This window comes from Protopterus annectens, chromosome 3.part1 (assembly GCF_019279795.1).
Source record: "Protopterus annectens isolate FY-2018-M chromosome 3.part1, PAN1.0, whole genome shotgun sequence".
Taxonomy (NCBI): domain Eukaryota; kingdom Metazoa; phylum Chordata; order Ceratodontiformes; family Protopteridae; genus Protopterus; species Protopterus annectens.
This window is the reverse complement of record NC_056732.1, coordinates 1,855,435,436-1,855,460,714: the sequence shown is the minus strand read 5'-3', so window position 1 is coordinate 1,855,460,714 and position 25,279 is coordinate 1,855,435,436. Positions and strand designations below refer to the sequence as shown.

General features: G+C 44.1%; 1 non-coding gene across 1 annotated transcript; it reads right to left on the bottom strand.

The window, feature by feature from the left end:
• Positions 1-12,250: 12,250 nt before the first annotated feature.
• On the bottom strand, positions 12,251-12,323 carry TRNAR-CCU. Its single transcript has one exon. It is a non-coding gene; the product is annotated as a tRNA-Arg (tRNA).
• Positions 12,324-25,279: the final 12,956 nt, after the last annotated feature.

The window sequence follows — 25,279 nt, the reverse complement described above, 5'->3', positions numbered from 1 at the left end:
ACAATGGGGACTATCATCAGGTGGCATGATGCCAGGCTATTCCAATGGCTTAGGCTTGTGAAGGCTCTATGGCCACTCGCCTAGTACACACCTATGAACCTATGTATCACAGTACTGGCAAATGTGTGTGTGCATTAGTGTGTATAAAAGTGTTTGTGAGTGTGTAAACATGTGGATGAAAGTAGTTTGAGGCCATTCTCACCCAGTACACCTACTATTGCCATACCTTACAAGGGCTGGTGATGTTATTCACTATATAGGTACCTTGGGACACTTTTCACACTATAAGCTCCATGGTGCATGCGATAACTGCATAACACTATCGTACTAATGACTACATAGGTAGGGGTTCTAATCTGAGTCCTGACAAATGTGTGTTTGTAAGTGTGTGCATTGATAGGATACAGCATTTTGAGGCCTCACTCTCCCAGTATACTGCCCATTGCCATACTTTACAAGGCCTGGTGATGTTGTCCACCTCAGAAGAACTGTAGGACACTCTTCACACTATAAGTTGCGTAGCATGTGTGATAAATGCTTAACACTGTATTAGTAATAACTAGATAGGTAGGGGTTCTAATCTCAGTCCTGGTAACTGTGTGTGTGTGTGTGTGTGTGTGTGTGTGTGTGTGTGTGTGTGTGTGTGTGTGTGTGTGTGTGTGTGTGTGTGTGTGTGTGTGTGAGAGAGAGAACTGTATCCTGTGTATGTGTCTGAGTGAGAACTATATTCATTTGGGGGGTTACATTTTTAGGCCATGTTACTCCCAGTACACATCCCAAGGTCCACTTTACAAGGCCTGCTGTCTTCATCTACCATAGAGGTATCTGTTGACACTCTTCGGCCTGTGACTCCCATGCACTGGCCCAGCAATCAAGGAGCCTCAACCCTCACCACTAACAGCAGTGAAGGGTGTCCACATTGGGAAGGATAACAAATACACACACAGTAAAGTACAATTTCCCTTAAGAGCACACAGAGATCACAGTCAGTCTGAGCTGGTTTCTCCCTTTTTTTCCAGATCCCCAATAAGACTCCCCACTGGCAAAGCTATAATGGGGGGTCCTTAGCCAGGGTCCCAAGCCAAGTCCTCCTAGCACTCTCTCTGTCTAACCAGTGCTTTGTGTCCCTGCCCAAGTAGCTGACACACACACACACACACACACACACACACACACACACACACACACACACACACACATCCACACACTTTCAGAATACATTAGTGAATTTTCTTCCATACAGATAAGGCTGAAGTTTCTACAGTGCCCACACTATGGCTAGACATTCCTTTTCTACAGCTGCATAGCATTCCTCCCTGGGTTGAAGCCTATGACTGAGATAAACCTCTGGGTACTCTTCTCCTTTTGAAGAAATCTGGCTAAGTACAGCCCCCACCCCATGGTTCAAAGCAGCCACCTGCACAACAAATTCCTTGCTGTAATCTGAACTGGCTAATACAGGGGGTCCTCCTAAAGCTTCTTTAAGCTTCTGGAATGCCTGCTTACATGCTGTGATCCACACTACCTTATCTGGCCTGTTCTTCCTTGTCAGGTCTGTGAGGGTAGCAGCTATGATACTATGACTGGGGACAAACCTTCTGTAGTACCCTGCTCTCCCTAAGAATGTCATCACCTGCTTTTTGGTAACAGGTGCAGGCCATACCTGAGTGGCTTCCACTTTGGCAGGGTCTGGCCTGATCTTACCACTCCCATTCTATATCCAGGTAGGAGACCTCTGCCATACCCACCTGACATTTGCTTGGCTTAATGATCAACCCTGCCCTCTTTAGTCTGCCAAGCACCTCCCTGACATGTTGAAGGTGCTCTTGCCAGGAATGGCTGTAGATGACAATATCATCTAAGTAAGCAAGGGCAAACCCTCCTGTTCCTGCTAGGATATGATCTACTAGCCTTTGGAAAGTTGCTGGGTCATTTCTCATCCCAAATGGCATTTTTGGGAATTCAAACAAGCCATAAGGAATCACAAAGGCTGACCTCTTTCTAGTACTGGGAGTCAAGGTCACCTGTCAGTAACCCTTGGTAAGATCAATGGTTATAAGATACTTAGCCCCACCCAGCTGCTCTAGGACCTCTTCTGTCCTAGGCATGGGGTAATCATCTGACTCTGTGTGACTATTTAATTTTCTCTAGTCCACACAGAAGCTGGTGCTGTCATCCTTCTTTGGCACCAGCACCACTGGGGAGGCCCAGGGACTGTTGGACTCTTGAATTACCCCTAGTTCCAACATCTCCTGTATCTTCTTCCTCAGAGTCTGTTTGACTCTCTCAGGCACCCTATAAGCAGCCTGCCTAATAGGCCTTTGGGGTCCTGTACCCACCTGGTGCTGCACCAGGTGGGTGCACCCTGGTTTCCCAGTGAACATGTCCCCAAACCCCTGTAACACTGCTCGGATTTCTTGAACCTGGGTAGGAGATAGCTGCTGGGACATTGCTACCCCTTCGACTGAGGTGTCAGTCCAAGCCTCACTGAGGAGATCAGTCACCAGATCTCCCTCAGACTCCTCCTGCAATCCACTATAAACACTCAGCACAAGGGCCTCCCTATCATGGTAAAGCTTCATAGGTTCATAGGTAGGTACTAGGCTATTGGCCCTAGGGCCTATATAAGCCTAGCCAAAAGGTACCCTGGCTTTCACCACCCAAGAAAATTATTTTCCTGTGCCCCTGTCAAGCAGAGCCACAGAAGTGATTCCCGGGGTGAATTTCCTATTTTCCATCCAGTCATCAAGATTTTTCTTGAAGAGTGCTAATGAGGATCTCTGTTTGACATAGATAGGTAGTATAGGAAGTCTCTGGGACAGGAATCTATCATCATGTTAACATGGTACAGTTTGTGCTCCTGTGTCCTGTCTAGCAGTTCTACCATGTAGTTAACATAATTTACCTTTTTACCACCTTGTAGGGTCCTTCCCAGCTTGTTGTGTCTGACAGGAATGAGAACCATTACTTGCTGTCCTACAGCATACTCTCTAGCTCAAGCATTCCTGTCATACCATACCTTTTTCTGTTATTGGGTTTCTGCCAGGTTCTCTTGGGCCTAACCCATGAGTTCCCTGAGCCTTGTCCTGAGGTTTAGGACATATGCCACAACAGACTCCTTGTGAGTTTTACACTCACCTTATCACTCATCATAAATTAAATCTAGAGGTCCTTTCATCCTATGCCCATACAGCAACTCAAAGGGTGAAAAACCTGTGGATTCCTGGGGAACCTCTCTGTAAGCAAACCGATGGGGCAGATATTTGTCCACTCCCTCTTAAACTGGTTTGCAAATGCCTGTAGCTTGGACTTGATTGTAGAGTTTAATCTCTCAACAAGACCATTAGTCTGGGGATGGAGAGGGTGGTCTTCAGGTGCTTCACCACGCAGTATTTCCACAGACAAGCCAACATTTAATTGGCACCTCTGTCAGTCAGTATTTCTTTTGGGAAACCTACCCTGCTGAAAATCTCTAACAAAGCATTTGTCACCTTTTTTGCCTCAATGGAGGACAAAGCCACTGCCTCAGGGTATATTGTAGCGTGCTCTACTACCACTAGGATATGCTTTTTCCCTGTGGAACATGGGGTACTCAGAGGCCCTACAATATCCATAGCTACCCTCTGAAATGGCTCCTCCATCACAGGCAAAGGCATCAAAGGAGCTCTCACCTTGTCTCCTGCCTTGCCTACCTTTTGGCACTGCTCACAGGTCCTGCAGTATCCTGTTACATCTCTGGAAATTCCAGGCCAGTAGAAATTCTGCATAATATGTCTCTTTGTACGTTTTATGCCCATATGACCTGCAAAGGGAATACCATGGGGTATGGCTAGAAGCACCAGATGGTAGGCTCTAGGCACTACCAACTGCTGTATTCTCACCTTCTAGCCCACCCTCAGGGGTCCACTCTCTAAACAGTAACCCTTTGTCCCAGTATACAGATTCCCCCTTCCCTTGAGAATCAGGTGCCTCACTAGCTAGCTGCCTCAGGCCTTGCAATGTAGGGTCTGAGAGCTGAGCCTGTCTCAACTCTCTTTGTAACCCTTCCCAGCTCCCCTTCCACAAGAAGTCTGGCATCCTCTGACAGTAGTGCCTCACTGTCAGCCTAGGTACTACTATTCACTTCTACCTTAGCAGTCACTCTGTTGAAGGGAACATCAGTACCCACAAGCAGCTGTGGCTCACCTTCAGTCACACTGCTACAGTGTAGCTTCCTCCATGAAGTAACCACCTCACCTGTCCTGGCAGCAAATATGTAGGCTATCTGGGCCTCCCACAGGCTACTAGACCCACATGCTTGTCTCAAAGCCTGACTGCGTGTAACTGCATTAACACATAGTACTGCTTCATCAAAATCTTTCCCTATAATGACATCTGCAGGATGGTAGTTTGGTACCCCTGTTGTCTCACGACAACCTACTATTGGCATTTTGTCTTCTCCATGTACTGGCTCTCTCACCTTTTGTTCCCCACCTTGCCTCTGTGGACATTTGTATGCCACATGGCCCCACTGGTTGCATTCAAAACATTTAACCCTATGTCCTGGACATGTACCTGGACTAGTTGCCTCCCCTGCTACTGTCAGATTCTGTTGGGGCAGTCTGGGCTGCCCACCATGTGTTCCTTTAGCTCCATAAGCAGTACTTGCGGTCCCTTTCCTGTACAGGGATGTCCTGCTTGCTATGTATAGGTCTCCCTTCTTCCCCAACTACTCTGAAGTAGCACATTGTCTATCAGCTAACCAGATCCTCCTATCCTCAGGCAAACTGCTAAGGGCTTGTTCCCTCACCGAAAGATCTACCAGCCCTTCAAAAGTGGTGACCTGACATCCACTTATCCACCTATGAAAATAAGTGCTCAGTTCAGCAACATATTCACACACACTTTCATCTGCCTTGTGCCTATGCTCACAAAACTTTTTCCTATAAGTTTCAGGTGTTAGCTTAAAGAATTCTAACAAACAATTCTTAACAGCAGTATAATTAAAACAGTCAACATCAGACATTTTGGACAAAATCATTACAGCTTTACCACTGAGATAGGTGGTCAGGAACTGAACCCAGAGCCTTTGGTAACCATCACACTGTTTACATACCCCCTCAAACATATGACTGAAACTATCAAAATTATCCCCCTCTGTTAACTGTGGAAGAAATTTACTAGCCTTTTCTGCTTCTGGGGTCCGGTTACTCCCTTCTCCATTACCTCCATGACTCAGGCAAAGAGTCAGCATCTCCTTTTCATGCTGCCTCTGCCACTCCTTTTCCACAGCTTCCATTTCCAAATGCCTGGCCTCCAACTCAAGTATCTTTAGCTCCAGATGGATGTTTAAGTCCTCTGCACAAAGGTAGTGTTGTACATCTCCATGGCCAGTCTGATCATCCTCCTGGTAGCTGTTTTCTGATGCAGCTGTGACTAGAGCTGCAGTCATGTCTGCCTTAGTCAGGTTTCCCTGCACCAGTCCTTTAGCCTGGCACATCTCAGCCACCTGGCTCCTTGTCAGCTTTCCATACTCCTCTGCTGACATGCCTGCCTGCTCTCCCTGACTAACTAAGCTAACAAAAGAAATAAAACGATTGTGATCTGAACTCTAAGTATTCACTGCATGGCTGATGTAGAGTACAAAAACATCCTCAATGATCACTGTACACAAGCTACAGGAATTCACTATCCACACCACTACAAGGCAATTAGTATGTGACAACCAATTAATATGTGGTGTGGCTATCCCAAAACTGCCAAACAATTAATATGTGACACCTGTGCACTGGCCCAGCAATCAAGGAGCCTCAGTCCTCACCACTTACACCAGTGAGGGGTGTCCACATTAGGAAGGATAAGAAATACACACACAGTAAAGTACTATTTCCCTTAAGAGCACACAGAGATCACAGTCAGCCTGAGGCTGGTTTCTCCATTTCTCTCCAGATCCCCAATTATACTCCCTACTGGCACAGCTATAGAGTTGGGTCCTTAGCCAGGTCCCAAGCCAAGTCCTTCTAGCACTCTCTCTCTGTCCAACCAGTGCTTCGTGTCCCTGCCCAAGTAGCTGACACACACACACACTTTGAGATATGATTTATATACAACCACACAGACACTCCTGGGGAAGGCTGGCACAGGTTCACTCACTGTGCCCCTTCTGTCCAGGCTATAAAGTTGTAATCACTGCCACCAGGACCCTTACTTATCAACTACTAAAAAGGCCCTTAGCAAAGGGTGTCCAATTATAACAGTGCAATATTATTATCCAATTGGTAAGTGTGACTGAACAGCAAGACTATTGGAGTGGCTTTGTACAGTATCACTATATACATGCAATGTACTCTAGAGCTTAAATTATCTCTACACAAGACAGCCACAGTTGAAAGGTTTAAAAATATTTAATAATAAATAATAAAAACACAAGACAATACTTCTTACTACACAGTGCAAGTCAAGAGTTCAGACATCATAGGAAAAAGCTTAAAATAATACAGTAGAATAGTTCTGACATAAATATAGAAAACAACTAGTCTAGTCTTCCTATTTCCTAGCTATTTCTGAGAGAGACACAGAGAGAGTGCTGGTGAGTTGGATGTTCTCAAGAAAAATGCAAAATGCTCTCTCTCTGTCCTTAAATTCAGGACAGAGAGAGATTCCAGCTGCACTCCATCACATATCACCTACTCAGAGGCGATCTCTGCCTAACATACAAAGCTATGTCAAACCCAGAGCTATTAGACATGCTACACTTAAAGAAATCCCAATCTCTCCGAACTACACGCTCCAGGGACCTAAACCTTGTCACCACAATAAACAGAACATGCTGGTGGGATAGATTCCTGTCCCAGAGACTTCCCATACTCTAGAACAAACTACCCATTCATGTCAAGCAAAGCTCCTCGTTGGCCCTCTTTAAGAAAAATCTTGACGACTGGATGGGAAATAGATAAGTCACCCCAGGGATCACTTCTGCAGCACTGCTTGACAGAGGCATGGGAAAATAATTTTCTTGGGTGGCGAAAGCCAGGGAACCTTTTTGGCTATGCTTACATAGGCTCAAGGGCTGACAGCCTATTACCTAACTATTAACCTATAAATTGATAACACAGTACTATTGACTCATTTCAGATTACATCATTTTTTCTCTGGTTCCCAGGCTAACAGAAACTCAGAGTTTAGCAGCCCATTTGATCTTGCACTGGTCAGGAAGCTACAGCAATAAAAGACATTATACATGCAAATTCTAGCAATTAACTCTGGTCTCAAAACAATAGCAAAAATTCCTTCAGTCAGACATCTCTGCTCTGAGTTTTGAGATCAAACAATTATGGAATGCTTGCCTTATCAGCTTTCCTCAGCAGAGTGCAATGTGGTTACATTTTTGAAGTTCAACATTTAACAAAGAGAACAAGCATGTGGCTTACATTAATATTTACAAATGACAGAATTATCCACAAAATTTTATCTAGCTAGGCTGGCAGCCTTCACATATCTTCACACAGCCCAATAAGCCCTGTGCTGCATGCAGGAACTATGTAACAGTATGGTCTGACTAACAAGATAGGCAGGGCTGCTAATCTTAGTCCTGGCAAATGTGTGTATGAGTGTATTTGTGTGTGTAAGTGTGTATAACTGTAGGTGTGAGTATTCTGGGTCCATTCTCTATCCAGTAAATCACCCATTGCCATACCTTACAAAGACTGGTGATGTTGTTCACCTTGGAATTACCTTGGGACTCTCTTCACCCTGTAAGCTTTGTGGCACATGCAATAAATGCATAACACTCTATTAGCAGTAACTACATAGGTAGTGGTTCTAATCTCAGTCCTGGCAAATGTGTGTGAGCATGTGTGTAAGAGCAATATTGTGTGTGCGTGTGTTTGAGTGAGAACTATATCCGTTGGGTGGCCGTGGTTTACAATTTTAGGCCATGGTACTCACAGTACATGTCCCAAGGTCCACTTTACAAAGGCCGCTGTTCACATCCACCGTAGAGGTATTTGTGGATACGCTTCAGCCCTATAAGCCCAGTGCTGCGTGCAACAGTTATGTAACAGTAAGGAATGAATAACATGATAGGCAGGGCTGTTAATATCAGTACTGGCAAATGTGCATGCATTGGTGTGTATAGCAGCGTTTGTGAGTGTGTAGACTTGTAGGTGACAGTCTAGTGAGTTCTCCACACCATCCCCCATTGCCATACCTCACAAGGGCACATGATGTTATTCACTTTACAGGTACCTTGGAACAGTCATACACTATTAGTTCTGTGACACCTGTGATAACCGCATAACACTGTAGTACCACTAACTAGATGGGTAGGAGTTCCAAACCCAACACTGACAGCTTTGATCCCGCGTACTCATGTGTGTCTGTGTGACTGTGTGTGTGGGAACAGTATTCTCTGTGTGTATGGTCAACTAAATATTCTCTGTAGGTGTGGGTCATACCAATCTGAGGTGTGTTCCACTCACTGCAGTTACCACTGTCCACTTCACAAGGGCTACCAATGTCAACCACCATAGACTTACCTGTATCCACCCCTCAGCCCTATAAGCTCTATGGCACATGCAATAGCTGTTACACAGACCTGGTAAATGTGCACATATACAGCTGTACCTTGGCTCTGACATGATCGATGTGTTACCACTCTGCCATACCCCTCATTGCTAATTTCTGCAGGGTCACCTCCTGCTGATGCACAAACACCTACAACACAAAAGAATACAGCATGTGAAACTACATTCAGTCAGCATTACTAACACCATTAATACATCATGGCTTAAATGGTACACAAACTCTGAAGTGTACTCATTACAAATGCAAGCTGACAGCACCTTACACAGCATTACATAAATAAACTGTACTTAATTCACCCTGTGCATCACTGATCAGAACCAGATTAGCATGTCCCTACATCAGTGGTATGGATGGCAGGGATGTGGCACAGGTATCATCATATGCACAGGGTGTTGTGTGGGTTTGCTAGAGGCCTAGGCTGTGCCATACAGTTGACATCACATGTGTGTGTGTGTTTGGAGGGGTGTGCTACGAATGGACCATGGATAGGTCTTGTGTGTGTGTGTGTGTGTGTGTGCGTGTGTGTGTGTGTGTGTGTGTGTGTGTGTGTGTGTGTGTGTGTGTGTGTGTGTGTGTGCGTGTCTGAAGGTGACCAGGCTGTGATGGTGATTGTGTGTGTATGTATGCACACAGTTATGCCATGTGGCTGCCCTGCACAGTGGGTATGTTGGACAGCTGTGGACCATACATGGCAGGGTGTACAGTTCACAGTCGTCAGCCACGGACACAGGAACTAGTCCTGCCAGGGGTCTCAATGGTACCACCAGGCCCAAGGCCAGATGCAGTACTGCTTCCCGATGGTGACTGCTGTCTGCTGGATCCATGTCTCTGATGGGACTGGCCAGGACCACGTGCCCATGGCCTGCTTCATTGTGGTGTGGACAGCACTTCCCCTTCAGTAGTGCTTGTGGTACTGCCACTAGGGGAGTGTGAATGTGCACGGCCCTGTAGACTGTCAGCTGATGTTGGTACTGACCTACATCCACATGCCCAATGCCCATTTCCCACCACATACTCTACCACTGACATGCTACAGTCAGGAACTGCCAAGGTCTCACCCCACCATCTATTCATGACCTCAGTATTTTGATGTGTGCCTTAACAAGGTCATGTATGCCACCACGTAAGCCAGGAAGGGATGCATCCAAGACCCTGAGTATTTGTCTGGTGCTGCGTTCACTACATGCCTGTGCATCCATTACAACCCAAAACATGTGTCTGGTGACACCTGCTGTGCCACTTGCGACAGTGGCTTGACAGGCAACAGTCCGCCTTCAAGCTTCAAGTCCACCTGTCTGGGACCTCACCTGCACTCTGGCTATGGCTAGAGGCTACACTCACACTTGCCATAGTCACTACACTAGCCTGTTCCATGCCACCACCTGCCAACTGTACATTAACTATGGCTGCTGAGGATGGGGTATGTGTGGGCACTGTGACTGTGAGTGGGGACATTGTGGATGACTGTGGGATGCCAACTAATGGCACAGATTCAGCCCCTAACCACCCCACCTGTGCCTCACTATGACCACTATCATTGTCAGAGTCTGCAGAGACACTGACATCAGATTCTGAGTGGGAGGAACCACAACCATGGTTCACATGTCAACCTGTGAGGGGAAGACAACATATGTAAATTAATACCTGCACTACAATGTTTGCTGTTACACACACACACACACACACACACACACACACACACACACACACACACACACACACACACACACACACACACACACACACACACACACACACACTCACACACACACATATAGGTGAGGTGGCACAAAGGCATTACACAGACTTCACAATAACCAACTGGTGACATTCATGACATAGTCAGACCACAACATACACACTCTGGACAGGCCCTCAACATCATGCAGTGCAGCCCATTCCACTTAATGTTATTACTAATATACACCTCTGGGATATATGAATAGTATTAGTAGGTGATGGGCCTTCATCTAGCACACACTGCCATGTACAAATTATTGCTGTTCACCTGTATAGCACAGTGCCAAACCCTACAAAACATACCTCTCAACTGTACAGAGTTTTGATGAATGTCTAGATGTGTGGCTCATATTTTTGGTCTGTTCTTCATAAATCCTGTGTTTGTCTGATACATTACTGGGATGATCTGAGGACTAGAGTGACTGATTAATGACATAATGTGAGCTTCACACTGCAAAATCTGCAGTAAATGTATGTTAAAACAATACCAGTTACTCTAACAACCTTCTAAGCTTACAGTGGATATAATAAGTCTACACACCCCCCGTTAACATGCCAGGTTTTTCTGATATATAACATGAGACCACATAAATCATGTCATAATGTTTCCCACCTTTAATGTGACCTATAACCTGTACAATCCAATTGAAGAACAAACACATTGGTTAGGGGTAAGATATAGAAAAAGAAATGCATACAATAGGCTGGTTGCATGAGTGTACACACCCTTAAACTAATACTTTGTTAAAGCATGTTTTGATTTGGTTACAGCAGTCAGTCTTCTTGGGAAGGTGGGTATCAGCATGGCATTGCACACTCTCCTTTGCAGAAGCCCCCCAACTCTGTCAGATTGCGAGGGCATCTCTTGTGCACAGCCCTCTTCAGGGCACCCCACAGATTTTCTATTGGATGTAGGTGTGGACTCTGGATGGGCCAGTCCAAAATGTTGATAGTCTTCTGGTTAAGCCATTTTTTTTCTGATCTGGATGTATAGTTTTGGTCATTTTCATGTGGAAAGGTGAAAATCCTCTTCATCTACAGCTTTCTAGCAGACACCTGAAGATTCTGGGCAAAAAGGAACTGGTATTTGGAACTGTTCATAATGCCCTCCACCTTGGCTAAAGGCCCACTTCCAGCTTCTGAACAGCAAACCCAAAGCAGGACACTGCCATCACCATGCTTCACTGTGGGGATGATGTTCTTTTGGTGATATAGTGTCATTGCGCCAAGCAAACCTTTTGGAATTATGGCCAAACAGTCCAACCTTGGTCTCATTACACCATAACAGATTTTCTCGCATGCTTTTGGGAGACCTGATGTATTGTTCTTCAGAATTTCGCCAGACCTGGATGTTGTTCTGTGTGAGAAAAGACATCCATCTTCCAACCCTACCCCATAGGCCAGATGTGTAGAGAATACGTGAGATTGTTGTCACATGTACACAACCAGTACCTGCCAGAGATTCCTGCAACTCCTTTAGTGTTGCTGTAGGTCTCCTGGCAGCCTCCCTGACCAATTTGGGTCTTGCCTTTCAACACATTTGGAGGGATGTCCACTTCTTTGTAATGTCATTTATGCTCCGTTGTTTCACCACCTTTTGATGACTGTCATCACTGTGTTCCATGGTATATGCAATGCTGTGGAAATGTTTTTGTACCCTTCTCTGGGGTGGGGCCTTTCAACAATGACATCCCTTTGTTGCTTTGTAAGCTCTATGTGAACCATGGCTGTTGCTGTACCAGGCAACTGGGTAAATGTCAGGCAAATCCTAGTAGGACAGCTGACCATTATTTGGTGTTAGAGTCTCTGTAACTGAAGGCAGGTGTGACCCAAGAAGATGTAATATCAAAAGCTGCTTCAACACAGTATTAACTTCAGCCTGTGCACACTTATGCATCTAGCTTAAACATTTTTCATTTGTCATCAAGATTAGATTAGATTATATCACCCCAGATGGGACTCGAACCCACAATCCCTGGCTTAGGAGGCCAATGCCTTATCCATTAGGCCACTGGGGCCTGACATAATTGTTCCCCTAACAGATTTGTTTGTTTTACAATTCAATTGTACAGGTTATGGAATCACATTAAAGGTTGAAAGAGTTTGGAAATATTTTATAGTGGTCTCATGTTTGTATATCACAACTACCTGGCATTTTAACATGGGTGTGTACACCTTTTATATGCACTGTATAAGACTAATTTTAAAACATGTCCCTAGTTTTGGGCCTTTGTCCCCCCATTTTGTCAGTCTTTGTCCAGATTTCTTGCAATGACAAGTTGTGAGGTATGCTACAGATATACAATATCACAGTCAAAGGAGGCAGCGGAACACAGAAGTAAAATTCAAGATTTAATCCCAGAACAACCAGTAAGCGCTTTCGCAGCAGCAGCTGCTTCATCAGACAAATAAAGAACCAAACTGTAATACTTTCAAACAGCAAAGCAGCCAATTAGCTTGCAAAAACAATTAGGAATTAACAAGAGCCCTTAAAGCCACACCAAAAAATGCAGCTCAAAGCTCATTATATAAAAACATTTCATTCATAAAAACATATAAAGAATTTCATTCAACGGCCAAAGAATGCAACTCAGAATTCATTATATAAACATGAAAACATTTCATACATAAAAACATATAGAACATTTCATTCATAAAAACATTATAAAATACTGAACATAATTAATATCTATCTGGCTAAGGGCCTATTCATTAAAACTGGTTTAATAGAAAATGTATCATTGAGGCCTTTCCCCATATTGGCTTTCATTCTAATAATCCAGTTCAATTCTTTGCTTTCTACCTTAGTTCTATGTGGGCCCCCCCCTTATACCCACATTGACTGTTTCAACAGCCATGAACTTAAAATTGTGCTGAGCACCTAGTAACATGACGTGCTTAGATAAAGCATTAGTCTCAGCTCTCCTGGAGATGTCATATTGATGCTCCCTCATCCTGTCTCGTAGCCTGCATGTTGTCATCCCAATGTAGAAACAGTAACAAACTGTGCAGTAGGCTAAATAAACTACATTCACTGTGTTACAGTTATAGAACTAAGGTAGAAAGCAAAGAATTGAACTGGATTATTTGAATGAAAGCTAATATGGGGAAAGGCCTCAATGATACATTTTTTGTTAAACCAGTTTTAATGAATAGGCCCTTAGCCAGATAGATATTAATTATGTTCAGTATTTTTATAGGTTCATAGGTTCATAGGTTCATACTAGGCTATCTGCCCTAGGGCATTTATAAGCCTAGCCAGAGTGTGTTTGGCTTTCGCCACCCATTTTAAATTAATTTTGCTATGCCCTTTTTCGAGGTTAGTATACTGTGCCTCTGTCTAACAGTGACACAGAAGTGATACCCGGGGTAAACCTACTATCTCCCATCCACTCATCAAGATTCCTCTTGAAGGGAGTCAATGAGGGACTCTGCCTAACCTGGACTGGGATTTTATTCCAGAGTGAAGGGAGCCTCTGGGTTATAAATCTGTCCCTCCAGCATGTCCTATTTATTTCAGTGCTGAGGTTCAAGTCTCACGAGCACGTAGCTCGATGGGATTTGGATTTTCTGAGGTGCAGCATGTCCATTAATTCCGGGTTGGACATGGCTTTATACGTCAGGCACAGATCGCCTCTGAGCAGGCGGTATGCCACTGAGTAGAGCTAGAGTTTCTTTAACCGGGCAGCATATGGCATCTGTTTGAGCCCTTTGATCCTCTTGCTGAGGTACTTTTGGGGTCTTTCCAGTTGCTGCAGGTGTCTGGTAAGGTACATCCCAAAAGGGGCATTGTACTCAATTATGTGCCTGATGAGGGATGAGTAAAGAGGCACGATGACCTCCCCTGATCTAGATGTGAATCCCTTCATGATTAGGTGGGCTATATAAAATGTTTTTCTAACCACTTTGGCCACGTGGTAGTCAAATGAGAGATTGCTATCAACTTGGGTCCCCAGGTCCCTAATTACTTCTTCCATACTTAATGGATTACCACCTATGTGGTAATTTGTGGGCACTTTGTTTTTGCCAAAGGGATGACTATACACTTTTGGCATTTAGCTTGAGGCCATGGCTCTGGCACCAGTTGTCTGTTTCTATGAGGCCCTTTTGTAGGATGCTTGTGTCGGCTGGAGAGTCGATTATGGCGCCCAGTTTGCAGTCATCTGCAAACTTGGTCAGCCACAGTCCTTCCGTGTTAGCCTGTACCTCTGAGAAATATATACCAAACAAGAGAGGTCCCATGACTGAGCCTTGTGGGACGCCACTTGTAACTGGTTTGGAGTCTGACATGGCTCCAGCAATTCTAACCATGTGGGTTCTGTCCTTGAGCCAGTTTGCAACCCATCTAGTGACATAGGGAGTTATATTTAAGCTGGTGAGCTTATCTATAATGCCCGAGTGGGGTACTGTATCGAAGGCTTTTGCAAGGTCCAGGTAGGCTGTGTGGACCACCTTCCCCTCGTCAATGGCCTTGGTGACTGTTTCAAAGAAATCGACCAGGTTTAAGAGGCAGAATCTGCCCTTAACAAAGCCATACTGGGTAGGATCCAGTGTCTGTAGGTCCCCAGTAACTTTATTTATGAGGTCCATGATGATCCTTTCCATAGCTTTGCAGACCAAGCTAGTCAAGCTTATGGGGCGATAGTTTCCAGGATCCGTTGAGGCACCACCTTTGTGGAGAGGGACCACTGTTGCTGTACGCCACTCTTTGGGTACATATCCTGTAGTAAGGCTGAGATTGAACAGTAGTTTTATGTTTGTGTTTAGTACTTCTTGGAGTTCATGTAGGACGCAGCCCGGGACACCGTCTGGTCCCATTGATGCTGTGTTTTTTGCTTTGGAGAGGGTGGCTCTTACCTGAGCATCTAAGATGTCTGGGGGGCAGCACTCTGCTGGGATAGATATTTGCCCATTTGGTGGGGAAGGGGGGGGGGGGAGAAGTTTGCACTGAACTTGTCAGCTAGGATGTTGGCAATGTCTGTGAGTTCGATGTATTTTTTGTCATTTTGGACTAATTCTGAGCATATCTGGGAATTCCCACCCAGGTTCCTAACATAACTAAAGAAAGCCTTGTGACTATCCTTAGTGTCTTGTGCAATTTTTCTCTCGAAGCTGGCCTTAGACGATTTTATGAGTGCCTGTAGTTTTTTGCTAATACTGGTCAGAGATGCCTTCCCTTTTTGGGATTTTGCTCTATCATGTAGTAGCTGCCTCCTTCTATTGTATAGTTTGTTTATGGCTGGGGTCCACCAGACAGGATGCCTAACTTTGGAGGATTGGGTCTTGGTTTTATTTGGGATTGCATGATCCATACATTCCTGAAGGTGTTCATAGAATGCATTTATAAAGGATTCTGCGGTCTGGACCATATTTTCCACAGGCCCAGGGGCTTTGAAGGATTCCACCTCAGTTTTGAGGAGTGTGAAATTTGCTTTAGAGAAGTTTTTCACTGTGGTTTTCTGGGCAGGTGCTGGGGTCGAGATGTGAATATCTAGTGAGATTAGTTTATGGTCTGATCTTACCAGTGAGGTATACACTTCTGGTCTGGAGCATAGAGTCCCCATGTTGGTGATGATCAGGTCCAGTATGTTTTCCCATCTTGTGGGAGTAGCAACAAGTTGTTCCATAGCATTTGAGTTTATAAATTCTAGGAACCTTTGGGCTAGGGTGCTGGAGCTAGAGTAATGCTCGCCCAATATAATGGTGTTTGGAGAGACCTTCATATTTTCCAGTGTTCTCAGGAAGGCCTAGTGGGGTTCCTGGGTTTGGGAGGGTGGTCTGTAGCAGGCTATAAACTGGAAGGCAGTTTTACCCACTGTTAGTTGCACATGGATAGTCTCTGATGCTTCGTGCTGTGCCACCAACCTGGAGGTGTGGGTATCTTTGACGAATATTGATACTCCCCCTCCTTTTGTGGTTCGGTCCAAGTTTTGGGGCTGAAAAACATGGTATGAGGTATAACCTGGTAGTGCTGGAGTGCTCTCGGGAGCCTTGAACTAGGTTTCTGTTACTGCACAGATATTAATGTTCTCCATACTAAGGAGAGTTTCGAGTGCGTGCATCTTGAGGTTTAGAATTCTGGCATTGAGTAGCATTACTCTTAGTTTCTTATCCCTTGTGATACCTATGGAGGTGGGTTTGTCTTTTGAGCCTTGCCTAAAAAAGGCACTATGGGAGTGGCAAGAGCCTTTGCCAATATTTTTATAATGATTTTTATGAATGAAATGTTCTATATGCTTTTATGTATGAAATGTTTTCATGTTTATATAATGAATTCTGAGTTGCATTCTTTGGCAGTTCAATGAAATGCTTTATATGTTTTTATGAATGAAATGTTTTTATATAATGAGTTTTGAGCTGCATTTTTTGGTGTGGCTTTAAGGGCTCTTGTTAATTCCTAATTGGTTTTGCTGTTTAAAAGTACTACAGTTTGGATCTTTATTTGTCTGATGAAGCAGCTGCTGCTGCAAAAGCGCTTCCTGTTTGTTCTACTGTTTGTTCTGGGATTAAATCTTGAATTTTACTGCTGTGTTCCGCTGCCTCCTTTGACTGTGATATTGTATGATTTATTTTTTGGAGGACCGGTTTACCTGCACCATAGTCTTTGTTCTTTGTTGCCTTATGCTACAGATATGTTGCATCTCCTGCAAATAGGCCCTGTGATAACCACTGTGATGCAATGCAGTTTACCCCACCAAAAGTGAACATGCACATATCACAATATGACTGAGAGTAACAGTTGTGTACATGGTAACATGCATGACCTTAACATGCCTGGGGTACTGGTGAGCCACAACAGGACAATCTCATACTCACTGGCTTCAGGTTGCTGTCTCATGTCCAGACCAGATGTACCTATGTAGTTGTGGGGGAGAAGTATTGTCAGCAGACTCACATGTGGCATTGGTACAAGATGAATGCTACTTTTTTGCACATGTACAGTACAAGCTCTGATAGTACACAATTTGCTGTCCTTCACCATAGATGTGCACTTGTGTACATTAGAATACCCCACCCACAAATGCAGTTTGACCTGACATATGCCTCTAGATACTCTATAGAATCCGGTATGACTGCTACAGGGTTCAATTGATGTGCACTGAGGCCTTACCTGGACACTCCTCGGCCTGTTGCCTGGGTGCCACCCACCTCTGCGACTCGTGTTTCTTGGTTTGGCTGGTGTGTGTGGGCTGCCTGAAGGTTGGCAAGAAGCCCCTCTGTTGCTGTAAGTGGGGTCTGTGTGGCAGGACCCCACCTGTAGAGGTAAGTCCCTGGCACAGTAGCAGCCCTTTGCCAGGCACGATGTATCAGGTCAGTTGCCCGATGTCTGACCTGATCATATGTTCGTCCATGGTGGCCCAAGTTGTTAACTTTGTGGACAAGGTCATCCCACAAGGTGGTCCACTCCTGCAGATTGTGCTGGCTGTGGCCAAACATCACCCCATGGTGCTAGATGATGGCATCTGTGATGGCTGCATTTTCAGCTGCAGAATATGGTGGTTGTATTTGCTGCTGCATGTCACCTGGAAGACATAAGCAGGGAAACACATACAGGACCTCATACATTGGTCACCTCATACATTGGTTACCTCATACATTGGTCAAAGTTATTTACAGAACCTGCACATCAACATTGACCATCATTAGCCACCACTTAAAACCACATCATACCCCTGTCATCTATCAGCAGAGGATGAACCTGCATTGCACTCCTGGTCCTGATGTGTCATGTTCCCCCTAATGAGGGCCAGTACATTGCATAATCCACCATTCATCATTCACTTTTGTGTAGAGGGATGACAGTGGCTGTCCTCTGTGCAGGTGGGATGATACCGCTGCTCAGGCTGTGGTTGACTGCAGTGCAGAATGGATCTGACAGCCCATGCCTGTGTTCATGTGGGATGCAGGCAGGGATGGTATCATGTCTGTGTGTTGCCTTTGAGAGGGCATTATGGACCTGCTTCCTGATGATGAGGGGAGGGGGGGCAGGTGTTGTCCATACACATATGTACCACTGGAGGGAAAGGGGGGGTGGTGTTTACACTTCACCTGTCTGCAGCCAGTTGCGTATTGGTTGCCATATGTGCATGTGATGTTATTGACCACCACTACAGAGCAGATTTGTGTGTTTCTTCTGGAATTGCAGACACGTGTGGAGGCCAAGTTATTTGCCTTGGTGGATGTGTCCGATTTGCACTCAAAGACAGCCTTATGGTACATCATCTGTGCCAGTATTTGCTCATACAGACCAAGGTGACATAGCTTCCGGTGAGGCACCTGTTCCTTCTTGGCCCGTCCAGCAATTGTTTCCACCTATTAAGGTATTTGTGTTTTGCTGCTGACCAGCACAGGAGTTTACCCTACCTTGGGGGAGATGACGTTTTCCTGTCAGGTACTGCTGAGTCCATACAGCTATGTGGGTGCCCATATAGAATTGTGGTGTGGGCCTGGACACTGCTGCCAGTTCCAACAAGTGGGACGCTGGCTGTACATCTACTTCTACCTACTCTGAGGGGATTTATAGTCATTTGTGTACAGTTCATTCTGTCTGACACTGTAAAGGGGGGAGGGGGGCAGGGGAGATGGTGACCTGAACAGTGATGGCTATGTGGTTAGATATTACCAAGGAGGATGGCATGTGTCTTTTTAATTTCTCCAAGTCTTCTGGGTTTCTAATACCATGACAGGAATAGACCCCATTCCTAAGTCAAAGTATGATTAAAGTTCATAAAATTAGCATTGTTTCAATCTTTGATGTCAGCCAGTAGTGCTCTTTGCAGCACCCGCAATGTGCCCAGTAATGACTCCTTCTGCAGTTTGCACAGAGTTACATGGATTGGTAACATATCCAGATGCGACTGTAAATTCTTTTTTATAAGTCCCGTTCCTCCTACTACTATTGGAACTGTCTGGGTATCTTTCTTCCACATTGTTGTCATTTCTACCTGCAGATCCTGGTATTTTATGACTTTGTGTCTCTCTGTATGCAAGACACTGTAGTCACTGGGTGTGGCAATTTCAATGATCAATGCTACTTTTTCTTGGACCACTATATCCTGTTTTCTAGCATCTATCTTTTGAACTGTTGGTAATGGGTGATCCCATATGACATAAACTTCATCATTTTCTATGATGCTTTGTGGCTCATGTTTCCAGTGTTTTTCAGCCACTTCAGTACCATAATGTTTACACAATCCCCAGTGCAACAGCCTTGCCATATTATTATGCCTTTCAGTATACAGTCCTTCTGCCTTTGTGTGTCGCAACCAGCAACAAGGTGTGTTACTGTTTCCAATTCAGTTTTACAAAACCTACATTTGTCTAGTTCTCCCACATGTTCAGTGGACTTTGTAAACTGGCGTGTACATAGACCACTATCTTGGGCTGCCAATATTAACCTTTCATCTCTTTGTTTGTATTCGTCTCTAATTAACCAGTCCTGCGTTTGTTCTTGATCAACATGAGGCGCTTCCAGAAGTTTTCTATACTTGCAACTATATTTATGTTTTTTCCACATTTCTTGCCTTCTCATCTGGTCCTTCACCTTATATTCTTTCTTTTGTTTTTTGGCACATTCAGTTGCTACCTGGTTTTTATGTACTTCTGGTTTGATTTCCATTCCTGCTTGATGTCGATATACTTCTGCTAAATTAAGCAGAGAAGTCATCTTAGATTTATTCTCCTCATGTTTCAAAACTTTCACCACATTTGGGTCTTGTGAGGTCAGTAGATATGTGTGGAGTCCCACGATTGCAGATCTATACATTTAATCAATTTCAAGGAGGCCCATCCCTCCTTCAGAACAGGGAATATATAATCTTGGTATACACTGATTTTTATAAATCATTTGGTGAGCAAGAAGCATCCTTCTTGTTTTAATATCCAATCTATCCAACACTTTTTGGGTTTAGTCATTCACTCCACAACTGTAAGTTAGAACAAGAAGAGCAAACTGATTTATACCTTGGATCTTGTTCCTAAGATGTCAATTCTGCTCTCAGGATTAATTTAAGTCTTCTAAAGTATTTCTTACTGAGTTTTATTCGTATTTGTTCATGTTTTATTGCTGATCCTTCATCAATTCCCAAGTATTTATACATTCCTTCTTGCTCAAGTTCTTTTATAGGTTCATAGGTTCATACTAGGCTATCTGCCCGAGGGCATTTATAAGCCTAGCCCATAGTTTTGTGGCTTACGCCACCCCTTTAGTTTGGAGAAACTATGCCCATTATTTTGCTGTGCCTCTGTCGAGCAGTGACACTGAGGTAACCCCTGGGGTGTATCTGCGATCTCCCATCCATTGGTCAAGATTCCTCTTGAACAAGGCCAGCGAGGTGCTCTGCCTCACATAAACCGGGATTTTGTTCCACAGCATAGGGAGTCTTTGGGTGATGAATCTATCCCTCCAGCACGTCCTATTAATAACCGTGTCGAGGTTTAAGTCTCCGCCTTGTGGCTCTGAGGGATCTAGATTTTTGAGATGAAGCATGTTCATCAAATCTGGGTTTGACATGGCCTTGTATGTCAGGCATAGGTCACCTCTGAGCAAGCGGTAAGCAACTGAATATAACTGGAGTTCTTTCAGTCGGGCAGCATAAGACAGATTTTTGAGACCCTTTATCCTTTTGGTGAGGAACTTTGTGGCCTCTCCAGCTGCTGCAAGTGTCGGGTCAGATACATTCCGAATGGGGCATTGTACTCGATCATTGGTCTGATGAGTGATGAGTATAGGGAGACTATGACTTCCCTTGATCTAGATGTGAATCCTTCATGATAAGGTGGGCAAGGTAGAAGGTCTTCCTAACTACTTTAGCAATATGAGTGTCGAATGAAAGGCTACTGTCAACCTGGGTTCCCAGGTCCCTAATAACTTCTTCTGTGTTCAGGGATTGCCACCTATATGGTAGCTAGGGGTAACCTTATTTTTCCCGAAGGGTATGACTATGCATTTCTTGGCATTTAACTTTAGGCCATGGCTCTGGCACCAGTTATCCGTTTCTGTGAGACCCTTCTGAAGGATATCTGTGTTGGATGTGTTTTCAACTACGGCCAGTTTGCAGTCATCTGCAAACTTTGTCAGCCGTAACCCTCCTGTGTTTGCTTGTACTTCAGAAAAGTAGATGCCAAACAAGAGTGGGCCCAGGACTGAGCCCTGTGGGACACCACTTGTGACAGGCTTTGAGTCTGACATGGCGCCAGCAACTCTGACCCTGTGGGTTCTGTCACTCAGCCAGTTTGCAACCCATCTTGTAATGTATGGGTTTACATTTAAGTTGATGAGTTTTTCAATGATACCCGAGTGAGGTATTGTATCAAAAGCCTTCGCCAGGTCTAGGTAGGCTGTATGGACTGCCTTTCCTCGTCAATGGCCTTGGTGACTGTTTCAAAAAGTCAACCAAGTTTAAAAGGCATGATCTGCCTTTGACAAAGCCAAACTGGGTTGGATCCAAAGTCTGCAAGTTCCCTATGTCTTTATTTATGAGATCCATTATGATCCTCTCCATGGCTTTGCAGATAAGGCTTGTCAAGCTAATGGGACGGTAATTTCCAGGGTCGGTGGAGGCACCGCCTTTGTGGAGTGGGACCACAGTCGCAGCGCCACTCCCTGGCACGTATCCGGAGGTGAGACTAAGATTAAACAGCTGTCCTAACTGTGGGTTTAATTCCTCGTTGAGTTCATGGAGCACCAGGCCCGGGACCCCATCAGGTCCCATGGCTGCTGTGTTCTTTGCCTTGGAGAAGGCAGTTCACACCAGGGCGTAGAGATGTTTGGGGGGCTACAATCATTTGGTATAGATATCTCTCCTTTAGGGGGGGGGGAGAAGTTTGCACTGAACCTGTCAGCCAGTATGTTGGCAATGTCTGTAGGATCAGTAATCTCCACATCATTTTGAACTAATTCTGAGCATATCTGGGAGTTTCCTCCTAGGTTTCTGACATAGCTAAAGAATGCCTTATGGTTGTCTTTAGAGTCCTTAGCTATTTTTTTCTCAAAATTAGCTTTGGATGATTTTATGAGAGCTCTTAGCTTTTTACTTGTAGTGATCAGCGGTGTCTTACCTTTTAAGGATTTTGCTCTGTCCTGTAGTAGCTTTCTCCTTTTGTTGTAGAGTTTGTTTATGGCTGGGGTCCACCAGACTGGACACTTGCCTTTGGTACAAAGAGTCTTTGTTTTGCTTGGGATTGCCTGATAGTAGTAGAAGGCATTTGTAAGTGATTCAGCGGTTTGAGTAATGTTAACCGCCGGCTCAGGGGCCTTAAAGGAGACCACACTAGTCTTTAGAAGTGTGAAGTCGGCTTTCGAGAAGTTCTTTAATGTGGTCTTTTTCATTTCGGGTGGGGGCGGGATGAGGACCTCCAGCGAGATTAGTTTGTGATCAGATCTCACCAGTGAGGGGTATACTTCCGGCGTTGAACATTGTGCTCCCATGTTCGTGATGATGAGATCAAGTATGTTTTCTCCTCTTGTGGGGATGGTGACTAGTTGTTCCATGGCATTTGAGTTTATGAATTCCAGGAACTTTTGGGCTAGAGTGTTTGGGCTTGAGTAGTGTTCCCAGTCTATATTAGGGTAGTTGAAGTCACCTAGTATGATGGTGTTTGGAGATACATTTATCCCCTCCAGTGTTTTCAGGAAGGCCATATGAGGTTCCTGAGTTTGCGAGGTTGGCCTGTAACATGCTACAAATTGCAGAGCAATCTTGCCTATGGTTAATTGCACCTGGATGGTTTCTGATGCATCGTGCGATGCCACCAATCTTGAGGTGTGGGTGTCCTTGATGAATATGGATACCCCTCCTCCTTTCTTGGTATTGTCCGGGTTTTGGGGCCGGAACACATCCCAAATTGATGTTTTCCTGGTGCTGCAGTTTTCCTTTTTTAAAGGTTACTTTTGCACATTTATCAAGACCAAATGACATTCCAATATCATCTGAAAAAGTTTTCTGATAACCCGCAGCTGTGCTTTCAGTTCCTCATCTGGTGAGCTGTACAGTTTTAAATCATCGACAAAGAGAAGATGAGAAGTCTTTAGACTTTGTTGTTTTCTATGAGCCAAATTGTAGCCATGGCCTAAGCTGTTAAGTAAACAGCTTAATGGGTTAAGGGCCAGACAAAAGAGCAACAGTGACAAAGAGTCACCCTGGAATATCCCCCTTTGAATTTTTATCCCTGGGATAATAATCTGTCCTTTATCATGGCTTAATTGCAAAGTGGTCTGCCACTGTTTCATAGTCACTGTAATGAAGCCAATCAGTCAGGGTGTATCTTGTACATTTTTAAGCACTCTGTTATCCATGAATGTGGGATACTATCAAATGCTGTTTTGTAGTCAATCCATGCCACACTTAGATTTTTCTCCTTTATACAGTTCTCCACTATGACGTTATTTAACAACAAATGATCCTTTGTTACATATGACTTTCTTTGATCGCCTTTTTGTTCTACTGCCATAATTGAGTTTTCTTCTAAATGACTATAAACTTTGCCCGCATCAATTCACACATATAGTTTATACGTCATTGGAACACAAGTTATTGGTCTATAATTTTTAGGGTAGCTTGCCGGTTCACTCTTAAGTAAGAGCATTTTTTTCCTGTTGTTAACCAGTGTGGTGTGTGCTCGGGATGCGCATATAAATAGTTCTTACTCATGGCTAGATCCTCATGTAAAGAAGTTAATACTTTCAGCCAAAAGTTAGGTACTGCATCTGGGCCTGGGGTTTTCTAATTAGAGGCATTTCTTAATTTTGCTTCAATCTCTCTGGCTGTTATGTCATCCCTTTTCATATCCTGTACATTTAAACTTCTTATTCTTTCTTCTACTTCTTCTATCCATTGAGCATCTTTGTTCTGTTCCACAGGATATTCATAGATACTTCCCCAAAATGTATCTATTTCTTCTTTTTTGGCAGTCTTTCAATTCCTTTTATCTTGTTTCCCAATTCTCTATAAAATTTTGTATCATCAATAAACTGCTTATTTTGTACTTTTCCTTTATATTTATCTGTGTATCTTTTAAGTCTTTCTGCCTGTGCTAAAATTTTTAGTTTGTAATTTGCCATAGTACATGATAGATCCTGGTCTGTTCTAATACTGTGCATTGCTTTTATCACATCTATCTTTCTTAGTATTTTTGTTGATCTGTTCCCTCTTCTATAATCTTCTAACAGTGACACTTCTTGTCTTAACTACTTTATAGTTTTCTCTATTCGATATTTCCATGATATTATTCACTTTCGTCCCCTCTTTTCCCTCACTACCCTGTGTTCCTGTGGTAGAACTTTTTCAGTTATTAATTTAGCAGCACAGTAATATACAGGTTCATATGTAGGTACTAGGCTATTGGCTTTGGGGCCTATATAACCCTAGCCAAAAAGGTTCCCTGGCTTTCAACACCCAAGAAAATTATTTTCCTGTGCCCTTATCAAGCAGTGCCACAGAAGTGATCCCCGAGGTGAATTTTCTATTTCCCATCCAGTCATCAAGATTTTTTTTAAAGAGGGCCAATGAGGAGCTTTGCTTGACATGAATGGGTAGTTTGTTCCAGAGTATGGGAAGTCTCTGGGACAAGACTCTATCCCTTCAGCATGTTCTGTTTATTGTGACAACAAGGTTTAGGTTCCTGGAGCATGTGGTTCAGAGAGATTGGGATTTCTTTAAGTGTAGCATGTCCAACAGATCTGGGTTTGACATAGCTTTGTATGTTAGGCAGAGATCGCCTCTGAGTAGGCGATATGTGATGGAGTAGAGCTGGAGTTTTTTGAGATGGTGTGCGTATGGCATCTGTTTGAGGTTGGTAATCCTCTCAGTGAGGTATTTCTGTGGCCTTTTCAATTGTTGTAGGTGTATTGTGAGATACATGCCAAACGGTGCATTGTACTCTATAATGGGTCTGATGAGGGATGAGTAGAGAGAAACAATGACCTCCTTTTATCTAGAGGAGAACACTTTTGTGATGAGGTGTGCCACATAGA